At 40.5% G+C, this 12,716-nt stretch overlaps 1 long non-coding RNA gene across 2 annotated transcripts in view; it reads right to left on the reverse strand.

Moving 5' to 3' along the window:
• LOC126268146 (uncharacterized) overlaps nt 1-10,435 on the reverse strand; it is a 69,117-nt gene extending 58,682 nt beyond the window's left edge. For both annotated transcript variants that reach the window (XR_007549102.1, XR_007549101.1), the window contains exon 1: nt 10,319-10,435. This is a non-coding gene — a long non-coding RNA (uncharacterized LOC126268146). The remainder of the gene's footprint in view (nt 1-10,318) is intronic.
• Nucleotides 10,436-12,716: the final 2,281 nt, after the last annotated feature.

The following is a 12,716-nucleotide window of genomic DNA, read 5'->3' on the forward strand; positions in this document are numbered from 1 at the left end:
AGGTGACCTGGGAAGATAAGAGATAAGTTTTAAATTTTAATCAACATATCCCACAGATGTGGAAAAACTAGAGTATCAGTTTGACAGAATTTGGTCTAAATGTTCACAGTGTAACACTTTCCATTTCCGTCAGTGTAGTTTTGAGATTTTGTGACAAATGAATCTGGATAAACTTGCGTGACAAATGAATCTGGATAAACTTGCTGCTTGTCAGTTTCCATGGCATTTCCTAATTCTCTTCAAACAGATACTGAACTGATTGCCACTGACACATGTCCAACAGAAATTTATGGTTCTTGCCACTCAGTTTCTACTACACCACTCTGTGCCTTTGCATACATATCTGTAGTATCAAAATTTAATGGGAACGCTTCTTGGCAGACTTGGGGTTTAATTTATGTTAATGCTTGTCTACTTCCCCCTTGCCTACTCCATCCACTGCTTCTATAGTCCCATAGCCAGTGTCCAACCACACCACACTTTTCTCATTGAGGCTGATGACACTGCCTCTGGACATACAACGATTGTCCACACTCTTAATACATTATGTCCGCAGAAAACACACCTCACTTATTGCACGCATCTGTTGCTATATCAATCTCCTCAAACTCCATATCCAACCAGACGGTGTTATACAGGTCTTTCAGAGTACCTTTCCAAACCCTTCTAGATAGCTCAGGAAACAGACCCTTCAGGAATTTGTCTAGTGCCCCATGCTATAGTCAAATTGCCTTTTTGCCCCCTCCCCCCTCATGGTTTATAAGTCTGCACATTAACTTCCCAATGTCTCATTGTTTTTCTTCGTTATTGCGCTTAACTGTTCATGTAAAAACCTTGTGCAATTCAACAATTTTGTTTTTTACAGCATTGCTGTGGCCCTGCTTCAACTCCTCAAATGCCTGCATATTTCTTAAACCTCCTGTACATCTCTCAAAAGCTTTTGCTTTTCCTATAAACCTCAATGTTGCCATTTGCACTATCTGACTATGCACCCATCTCCAGTCACTACTGCTGCTTTCCTAGAAAAACATCATATCCTCATCTGACTTACCAAAAAAAAGGAATAATCAAATTAGCAGGAGCTGAATCTATTAGATAACTAGCTGGCTTGAACACCATCTCATTTTCCATATTATTTACAAGTTGCCTATGCAACTCTGCATTATCTGCCCGCATTTGCACTACCTGATTAACTAATGTCTGAATTGCCCCACACTTGGAAACACCCTCTGTCCTGGACTCTGCCATTGTGGAACCTTTATCCACAATACATAAACCAGTACACAAAACAACAATACTACAGAACAGTAGTTTACACACTGATAACCTTAGCATACTATTCACACCTGATGCCTAATTATTGGCTATTTTCAGAATGAAATTTTCACTTTGCAGTAGAGTGTGCACTGATATCAAACTTCCTGGTAGATTAAAGATGTGTGCCAGGCTGGGAATCAAACACGGGACCTCTGCCTTTCAGGGACAAGTGCTCTATCAACTGAGCTACCCAAGCACAACCCACAATTTGCCCTCATAGCTTTACTTCCTCCAGTACTGTTACCTTCCAAACTCTACAGAAGTTCTCCTACGAAACTTGTGAGTTGCCCCAGATCACGCAGTCTGTGGCATTGTGACTGCATAAATTGCACATCACAACTAAGTGCTGAGGTATGTGGCAGCAAATATTTAAATCATAGTAGCCTTTTAATAACCTTAGTCAGTAGCAAGCCACACTGTGATGTTGACATATTACATTCAAGCCATCACCCCTTCCAAACTTGTCTCCTCGGATGGGACCGAAAAGCTGGTTTTCTCAAGAAGATCCATAGGGCCACAGCCTGGACAATTTTATAAATTAAAAAGTTATTGTAAGTAAATGATTTTTTGCCCATCTTCCCAAACAATCACTGTTCTTGCAAATGACAAGCTCTCACATCAAAATGATTTAATGTTCTACAAATCATGTAAACTACCAATTACGGTAAAATATCACAGCAATAACGATAAAAAAATTTTAAGCTAAGATTGTTTGTGACCAAACACTTAAACATAATTCTCATATACAATAAAAGAAATAATTTAATGTTGAGGACATAGATATGTTGAAACATGTTGGGTGAAGAAATCGAGGGAAAAACTGTGGTTGTCACAAGCAGTCAAACCCATTCACATAATAGTTTCTGCAAACATCGCTGTTTTAAACCTCAATATCAAAAAGATGGACATCAGTCAATTCAATAATGGTTTTACTATTTCTACTCACATTGTAGAATATAAATTCTGTAAATAGATCAGCAATCATTTTTATAACATAGTATTTTTACCTTGATTGCAATTAGTTTATTTAAAATTTTCATTATTACACTTTTCAGCATCACCAACATCATATTAATAATGATGAGAATCAGATCTAGGAATAAGCCATATCTCCAAAAAATGTACAATGTACAACTAAAAGGATACTGCACGAACTCAGAGTGCATTTAGTAGTGAGGGAGTAACATACTGGAAGCATTATCTGTACAGGTTTAAATGCATATGCATTCAGTTTCATGCAAATTCATGCATTACCTGTGAAGAATGGAAAAGGTGTAGAGCAGATGATTAAATGTTACAAAAATGTTCTAAAAGAGCTCAATGTTTGGAGTTATTTTTTAGAAAGTTATTTAGCTGGCCCCTTACTGGGCCATTACATCCACCAGATTTATCCTGTGGGTGGTCTGGTGGCTGGGCCACGGGCAATTCATCATCACAGGTGCCAGTTTCCCTCAATGCTGCATGTGCACCACCTGTTGTGGTGCTGTGATTGCAGAACTACTTTCTTCATCTGCAGTCACATAGCTAGACACATCTACATGTGCACCATCCACAATGGTGCTGTGATCAATCATGTAATTACACTCATGTCAATCTGCCTGCCTTTACAGGCTGTGATGAGACTACCAGCAGGCAGTGCAGGACTCGACACTATGCAGCTGTTACAAACATTTCTCTGCCTCATGATGACTGGGTGTTGTGTGATGTCCTTAGGTTAGTTAGGTTTAAGTAGTTCTAAGTTCTAGGGGACTGATGACCATAGATGTTAAGTCCCATAGTGCTCAGAACCATTTGTTACAAACAGTTTTCTACCATTGCCTCTCTTGGATGTTGTGGATGGTACCAGAATTCTGTGGTGCACTGAACAGGATGAAGGGTGTGGCAGATCTCTGTTCGACCAAACTTGCTCAGCTGTCAGTCCCATCTGGCCTCCCACCAATGATGACTGCAGCAGACAAGATAGAGGTGGATTGTCATCTGACAGAGCTTTCTCCACCAGCAGTCCCATCTGCTCCTCCACCTGTGATGACCCTGCCTGAGGTAGACTATGAGATGGAAGTCATGTATGTACCACAATGCATCCTCACAGAAGAAGAGAACAAATGCCACATGAGAGAGAGTGCACCATGCAGGCTTCATCTTGAGCAGCACAACCAATATCACATTGAGGTGAAACCCCTTACAGGCAAGTGGACAAAGAGGCAAGTGGACAAAGAGACAAGTGTCTATCTCCACAATGGGAGACAACAAGCATGCTTTAGCAGACAACAGCACTGTGAGCTGTACCTACAGCCATTGCAACCATATGCATGACTGCAGCCTCCAGTGATGACAATGAGACATGGATAACTAAACTGTTCAAACTCTCTGATTTTAGGCCATGTTTAGCTGCTGATGCATCCATATTCCTCCTCATCAACTGTTATTAACCACCAGCAGAACAACAGAGACAGGCCACTCAAGTGACTGGGAACCAACCCACACGAGATGTGGCCAGCTCCTGTTCGGCACTTCCTGCCAGCTGTCAAACTAGAGGGCACAAGCACAGCTAGCTACTCAGATGGCCAGGCACCAGCTGAATTCAAACAAAGCCAGCTCTCACCTGGCACTCCCTGCCACATGGTTTGAGGACTGTCCTTCACCCACCACCATGGAGGTTAATAAGGACTACAGAGGTTTCCTGCAGCATCTCAAACAGTGGACAACAGTTGTCTGCACTGTGAGGTGTGCAAGGGACAACAAGGCATGAGTCCAGTTCACTAATGTTGAAGACTACTATAAGGTCATGAGTGGCACCAGTAAGCTCATGATCCTTCACTACAAATATGCTGTTGTCTCTGACAACCCCATCAAGGCAGTCTGCAAGGTTCATCAAGCTGTGTAGACGTGGACCCAAAAAAGACACCCTGAAGTACAGTGAATTTGGTGTGTGCATAGTGACACATTTCAAACCCACCCAGACGCAGAGAGAGTCACTATAACTCCTGCTGTCCGCCACCTACAATGTAAAGACCACTAAGCTAATCTCAATGACAAAGGCAGACAACACTAAGGTCACCATTCAGTGCCTATGGAACAAGACAGGCTTGCTGCAATGCTTCCAGTGCTGAGGGGTGGGAAATGTGGTTGCCACAGTAACTATCCCAAGGGAGGCATGAAATGTGCTGGTGAACATGGGGGCACAAGATGCCTGCTACCCATATTGTACCCTCCCATGTGCAAGAATTGTGGAGGCCAAGATGCTGTGAAATGTTTAAGACACCCAGTAACCCACCAGCATGGAGTCCCACTCAAAAAGAAGGCTGATTGTCCCATCCAACATCCATGCCTTGGACACACATGCCAACCACGTTGAACAACACTGTCAACAGTGAACAGACGTTGGCTGACACTACCTCTGTATCACATGGCAACAAAAGATGGTGTGCATGTGCCAACAAGCATGCAAGGACAAACACACAAGAGGAACACTGTGATCAACCCCCCTAAGGGGAAGATCCATTACCCTCATGAAGAAACAGCAGGAGTGACAGGCATCAGTAGCATAAGGGCTACAAATGCTGTCAGTGTTGACATCACACCCTGTCACACTGCACCAACAGCAGTGGTCAATGAAGACCTGACCACACCATCACTTCACTACCCTCACCTTTCAAACAATTTTCACACCTTATCGAGATTCTGTGGTGAGTTTCTGAGGCAGTAATGTTAACTGCCCAGGCAGCACAGCCATCTACACAATAGATGATGTCATAAGCCCATTCCTAACACAATCTGCATCTGGAGTGCAGATGTCAGACTAACTATGGCCTATCTCACACTGCCTGCACTGCTGACAGTCACAGATGACATAAAACCTAAAGGGGTTAGAAGAGAAGCAAAACAGAGAAGGTATATAATTTCTTAAGCACAGTCTGTATATGAAGCTCCTAGTCCAGAATAAACCAGGGGGTGAAGACACTCTTGAAGAAAATTCCCACAAGACCAGCAGGCAATCAGTTCTCCTCTCCATGCAATTACACTGGCTGCTTCTGGCCATCAATCAGAGCCTCATTGCTCTCTCACCAGCCATCAGTATTGCTGCATCCTAGGTGCCACCATTAGTCAAGCCAATGCTCGCATCAGTCCCCAATGTCTGCCAATGTCATCACCAGCATATCATGTCTGCACCAGTGCATTTCAGTGGCCTTGCTGTACCAAGGTGGCTGCCGCTAATCAAATACCACCTCGCCAGTGACTGCTGGTGCCTGTCGATGCCGGCAACTGTCAGCTCATTGAGCTACCAACAATGACAACCTCACTGGGTGCCAGTCAAGCACCTCTTGCTACAGCATCCACCACCAGGTACTTGCTGTACACTACAGAGATCAATGGCCAGCAGCTCTACCCATGCCACAGCACAACACTGGGTCCAGATTACTCCAGGGAGAGCCTCCAATATTGTAGTACCGTGTGTTATAAATTTTTAACCATTGTATGATAAACTCTTGCAGATATCATCTGGGAACTCCTGTTTTAATTTTCTGAGTGCTTGTCACAATGCAAGGACAGAAAAAGGGCAGGATTTGGTCACAACAATTTGCAATGCATAATAAAGTAAATCCAGCTGAAGAAGTAAGCTCAATGAACTGTTCAGACAAAGTTAACTGCAGCGTGCTGTGCATTAATGAGCTCTGGTTGCAAAACTCAGAAATAGAGTTTGTGTACCTTATGGCTATATATTAGCCACAAATTATTAGTGAATGAATATTGCACATGATGGAGTGGCAATTTACACGAGTGAAAATCAAATTTGCAGCACTCATGGTAGTCCTAAGGGAGCACTGCAATGAAAGTGCATTTGAATTGTCAACTGTGATACTGCAAACACAAAAAATTATCACTGCTTCTGCGTACCATACATCAACCTCTGATGAAGTTCTTGTTGATAAACTAAAAATGTATTAATCCAATTTTTCATAAAACACAAGAAGCACTAAATATTTATTGCAGAGGACTTAAACATAGACAAAAGAGAAAGTAGGAAAATGTAAATCACATGATTGACTCAAAGCACTGAACTGCTACTATATAACTGGAAAACCTGCTGTATTAGATGCATCATTTGACATTGTAATCAGTAATCTACATAGGGCTCAACTAAAGTAGCATGTGTTTAAGTTGGAGTTTCCTGATCATGATGGGATATGGATCAAAATACACAGAATACTTAATAGATAGTAACATACAGAATATTAAATGAGAGTAATATTGAGGGTAAGGTGGTAGATTTACCAAATATACAGCAAAACATAAAAAATCTTGATGAATGTCTTTTTATGTTTTACCTATCATTACAAATGCAACAGATCACAAAAAGATGTGCTCCTAGCAGCAGAGAAAAACCACAGCACTCTAACAGGTGATACATTTGAAAGCTCAAACAAATGATACTGCTTCTTGTGCACAAAGATAAGAATGTTAAAAGTAAGAAAGCCATGATAAACTATATAACTCTTAACAAGTTGTACAAATATGAAATAGAATCATATAATGTAAAGTGAATGATGAATTTATCATAGGCTCAAAAAAACCAAATACTGTAGAAAGTAAGATCAATATGGATAAACCATAGTCCCAATAAGTTGGACTGTCCTTAATGAATATTTTATAAACTGTGTCAGCTCCCATTTTTCATGCAATAAAAATAATTCTAATAGTTGTTCAGCAACAAGAAACAGCAAACAAAAATTTATCTACATCAAAATCACCTTAGATAACATCACCAAAATTGTAAATAAACATAAAATCTTGAAGACATGATTACTACGTGATTAGTAACAGTATTATTTCTCTGCAACCATAATGCTACAAATGTGTCTGGTAAATCATATTTTTGATGGAAGTGTATTCTTTGACAGTCTGAAAATGACTGTTACACTCTCATTCAATAAGAAAGGTGACAGAAAAATCACAAACAATTATAGATTATATCAGTAGTTTCCATTACATCAAAAGTTCTACATACGGTTCACATATGCAAATTTACAATTATTCTGAAAATAGTAAATTGGTTAGTGACAGCCAATTTAGCTTTAAAACAGCTGTCAACAACAAAAATTGAATGTCTGCTCTGTAACATACATGAAGGATATGAGAACAAGAAACAGACGCGTGCAAACTTTTAGATTTCCCTAAGCCTTCAACTGTGTCACAAATGATGTAATGATAAAAGGGCTAGAGCATTGTGGCATTGTAGATAAACCATTACAACTACTTCAGCCATGTTTAAACAAATGGATACAATTAGTAAAGACACACAACCAAAAGCCAACACTCATGGAAAGAGGGATCCCACAAGGCTCAGTGCTTGGACCTTTCCTTTACACTGCGTGAAAATTACGTGCCTTGTGACAACATACTGTATGCTGATGACAAGACATTAATTACAGTTGGAACAAATCTATGAGATGTCCTAGAATACAACAAAGTAGTGACTGAAATGAGCAGTGACTGGTGCAAGACCAATTTTTTATCTATGAATAGAATAAAATCTGAAGAAATTTACTTCATCCTGAAGACATTCAAACAAGATACAAGAAATCTCAAATTAACTGGGATTGCACACAGATCACAGACTTACATGGGATAGACATACCAACTACCTGTGAGGCAAACTTGTTTATACTGGTACTCTTTTCCTAATACAGGTAGTTAATAAAATTTATTGGTAAAAATTTCAGCAATATTAAGAAAAGGATGTATGGGGGAGACACTGAGTCACAGACAGGAATAAAAAAAAAGCCTTGTTGGCCAGAGACAGTGGTCATGTGTGTGTGAGTTGTACTTGTGTGAATATGTTTGTGCTTTCTGCTTTAGAAGAAGGCTCTCAAAGACAGTGAGAGATCTACCCATGCATAGCTTCAAGCATATCATAGATCTGTGGTTCAAATGTATGCCATACTACTCAACAGATAAGTTTCTTGACAGTGACACACAAGAGATATGCAAGAAGCAGCTGATAACTGTACCATGAACTACGCCAATATCTGTGCGATAGTAACATATTATTTTTCATAGATTATTTACATGTGTTTATTATAATGCAGTATTATTCACACTGTATAGTATCACTTTACATGAGTATTGATATTTATGTAAAATAATTATTAATGTATTGTTTTATGTATTGAACTCTCAGATGAAGCCAACTGTGTTGGTAAACATACCGAAAGGCAAATAAAGATTCTATTCTGAAAAGGGTAATTTTCATCCTGGTACTGAACTTAGGTATTTGGCAGATATGTTTCTATACTGAAACAATCAGATATCAAATTCCTCTGAAAAATACCTAAGCCCCTAACTCAGATGAAAATTATTTCTTTGCTGGTAACAGGAACGACACATGAATAAATTCATGACATTCAAAGTGCACAGTTTTTTGTCTTATATAGCATCATGTAAGAGATTAGCAAAATTCAACAATTAATAGGAGTCTTTTAATACGTTATAATAATCAAAGGTTCTTCTGGAAACTGTTCAGAGGTAAAGAAATGCATACCATTTAGATAAGTTACCCAGATCGAAGATCAGTCTTCATCAATTAAATCTAAGGAATGGTAGAGAGTACATCTGAAAAAATTATATGAAGCCATTCATTTTTGGTATCATAGTAGGTGCAATGGCATCCAAACATGGATCAAGAAATTAGCATCTCATATGTTTCATCTAATGTGTGAGTCACAGTTTAATACAATCCTTAAAAATACTGTAGAGGATCATCAAGGGACAGCTCCATTTTCCAAAATAATTGACAGCCTCTAAGACATTTTTTTTACCATAGCATGTTATGGTGGCAGGATTTAAAAAAAACTGTCCTATGAATTCTATTTATGAGTTAACCTACCTGTGGGCACAAATCTCACTGAGGTGATACGAAACACAAAGTGATGCATGATGATGATGATGTTTGTATTGGGGGGGGGGGGGCACTCAACAGCACGGTTATCAGTGCCCTTACAAATTCCTAATTTTTGCACAGTCAATTTTTTTTTTCGCAGCCCAGCCTAGCCACCGTCTCGAATGATGATGATGAGGAGGAAATGATGAGGACAACACAAACACCTAGTTCCGAGACAGAGAAAAATCCCCAAGCTGGCCAGGAATCGAACCTGGGACCCTTTGATACAGAGGCAGCACGAGCTGCAGACATGATGCACAATGCGACTCACATACAACGTAGTAGCAACCCACATTGGTGGAGTGTATAGGAACATAGTTGCAGGGATGTAACTGGTTAACACTGGAATATGACACCAATAGGTGTCTTTATCATATTGCCCAGAAAAACAGGGAGTGCTGGTTGCTCAACACAGCTTTACTGTACGACACAAATTTCGAGTCATCAGCAAAAAATTAATTCATGTGATTGAAGCAAACCTACGTTCGTCTCTGTACTTAATTTCGAAGTAAAGCTTTTACCTTTTATATAAAAAATTAAGAACCATGGTTTCTAGATTAGCATGTGCTCTCCACTGTGCAGTCTTTTCGATTCAAATTGGGTGAAAGAAACGGATTTTTTATCTAATAGTCCCTCATCACAGCTTCATACTGGTTTTCTTTACACTGTTGCCATGCTTATTTTTATAGTTCGAAAATTAGTGAAAGACTAGGGATATTTTGAAAAATTTGCAGTGAAGAATTTAGTCGCTGGCCAGTTTACGTTTGGTGCATGGTTTCTTTGTTGCAGCAAACGACAAATTTCTCCTAACAGGCTACCCACTACTTACTGAGAAATTGCGAACATGACAGACAATGTATGAGTAACGCACTTAAAAAAAATCAAGTATCTATTCAAAACGGCAGAAGCTCCTTTCGCATAAAGCTACCCACCACTATGTCAGTTTGTGTGGGAATTATGATGGACGTCGGCGGTGATTTGAGCACTTTCTCAGCTCTTCTCTTTCGTCTACAACATTCTCTTTTGCGATTAAATAGTGCGCCAAATTGTTTGGAAACTTACCTTGAGCCCAGATACGTTTCGGGGGAATAGGAAGCCTCCTTGGACTTGCGGAGGACGAACGTGGAGTGCCACGCAATCTCCTAACGGCCGGTCTCCCGCAGCCGTTTGTGCGGTGGTGATGGCATTATGAGGTCTGTTTACGGCTCGGTCACTGGAGCAGCTGATAACGAAACCGCCGTCTTCCACGGCTCACTGAGGGCGGCGGGCAATGTACTGAAATGCCGCCAGTCATATCCTAACGCTGTGCGCTCGTTCCCACTTAAAATAACAGTCACAGCTTCATTTCTGATCCCTAAAAATGCTACTTAGGCTGAAATATAATGTTCTGTCGACGCAGGAATCATTAGAGAGGCAGTACAAGATCGGAATGAGCCAGTTCCGCAGTTACGAAATTAGAATTATATCAATACCTTCAGTTGCTAACGGGCGTTGATATATATAAACGGGGGCAGGTGAAAATGTGTGCCCCGAGCGGGACCCGAACCCGGGATCTTCTGCTTACAGGGCAAGCGCTCTATCCATCTTTTTTTTTTATATATCATTTTGTTCGCATGTGTTCGTTGCATCTGCTCGGGGCGGACGTCGTAAGACATCCATTTATGTTCGTTGTTGATCGATTGACTCAGTTTTTTTTATTACAGAGGGCACGTAACCCTCTGACCGAACACGCTGAGCTACCGTGCCGGCTAACTGCGTCAACTAGAGCTGAGCAGCCGGCCGCCCGGGAATCCATCTGAGCCACCGAGGGCACAGAGTAGACCGCGACTCCAGGGAGTATCTCGCGCACGCCTCCCGCGAGACCCACATTCTCACCTTGTGTGTCCACACACTACATTCCATATAAGTATATTGTTCAAAAATGGTTCAGATGGCTCTGAGCACTATGCGACTTAACTTCGGAGGTCATCAGTCGCATAGACCTTAGAACTAATTAAACCTAACTAACCTAAGGACATCACACACATCCATGCCCGAAGCAGGGTTCGAACCTGCGACCGTAGTGGTCGCTCGGCTCCAGACCGTAGCGCCTAGAACCGAACGGCCACTCCGGCCGGCAAGTATGTAGTTCCACAGCTACTTCCATCCATATGGTCCATAGAGCCGTACATTGCTACAGTAGCATTCGTCAATAAAAGGACAAACGATTTAAATTATCTCCACTCAGTCTTAAGCCGCTCTCAGACGCTCAATGTTATTGACATAGTGCTGTGTCAATGTATTGCTCGTAGGTGCGAGGGTAAGAACGACCCAATTTTACTGTGCAGCATTTATGTCTCAGAACCGTCGGTTAGAACTCTGCCTTCATAGCGAACATAATGGCTCTTGACGATATGGATGTATATTCTGCCATTCAATGTATTGTAACTACTTCTTTATCACCTGCCGATCAACAAAAAGAATTGAATGTCATCAAAGCGATTGCGGTTGATAATGGGTACACCCAGAATATGATTAATTACATGTTCAGTGAGAAAACTTCCAAAAACTTAGACTTTGAGCAACAACCTCCCCACTGATAGCAAAGAACCTAAAAAATTTATTTCTATTCCTTTCTTATGCAATATATCATATAGGATAAAACGTCTTCTAATGAAAAAATATAACTGTAACGTCTCCTTCTCTACAGATAACAGTTTAAAGAGAAATCTTGTACATTCAGTAGAGATCGCCAGCGATTGGTTTTCCAATTCAGGGGTTTACAAACTAACCTGTAACAACTGTCCTGCATATCATATTGGTCAAAAGGCAGAGCTGTGAAAACAAGATATAAAAACACCTATTAGGTACAAAAAGGAGCGAATATACACAATTCTACTTTTGCTGAACACCCCCTGATAGCCAGTCATACGCCAAAACATTTAGAAGACACTGTTATCCTACACAGAGAAGACAAAGGGCGTAGATTAGCTATGTGGGAAGAGTTACAAATTTTCAAACATCTTAAGCTCAAGGACGGTAATATATTGACCGACCAGTTGAACCTTGCTTGTAGCCAATTTTTCGAAGGCTTTAAAGCTGTACTGTTTACGGTATACCATTAATGCTGGTAACCTTAGTGGTTTATTTCCTCAGGAAGCTATGATGCACCTTCAATGCTTTCAGCTCACTACCACTTATGTAATGGTGGTTTTGTCACAATGTATGTTTGCTGCTACAGCGGTCCTTATGTGATTTTGTCTGGATCTAAAATTTTGCTTTTCCTGTGAATGTGTATTAACAGGATCGTGTACCAGTGTTCGTAATTCTTTCTTGACAAGAGCCATTATTGTCAATTTTAAAGTTCTGACATGTATACCGTTTGTGGGCTTCACTAATATTTATATATATTTGGCTGTATATGCCACCTGCCTTTCTTGATGTATAACTACATTATTTGTACCAGTGCTGTTATAACGAG

This window comes from Schistocerca gregaria, chromosome 4 (genome assembly GCF_023897955.1).
Source record: "Schistocerca gregaria isolate iqSchGreg1 chromosome 4, iqSchGreg1.2, whole genome shotgun sequence".
Lineage (NCBI taxonomy): Eukaryota > Metazoa > Arthropoda > Insecta > Orthoptera > Acrididae > Schistocerca > Schistocerca gregaria.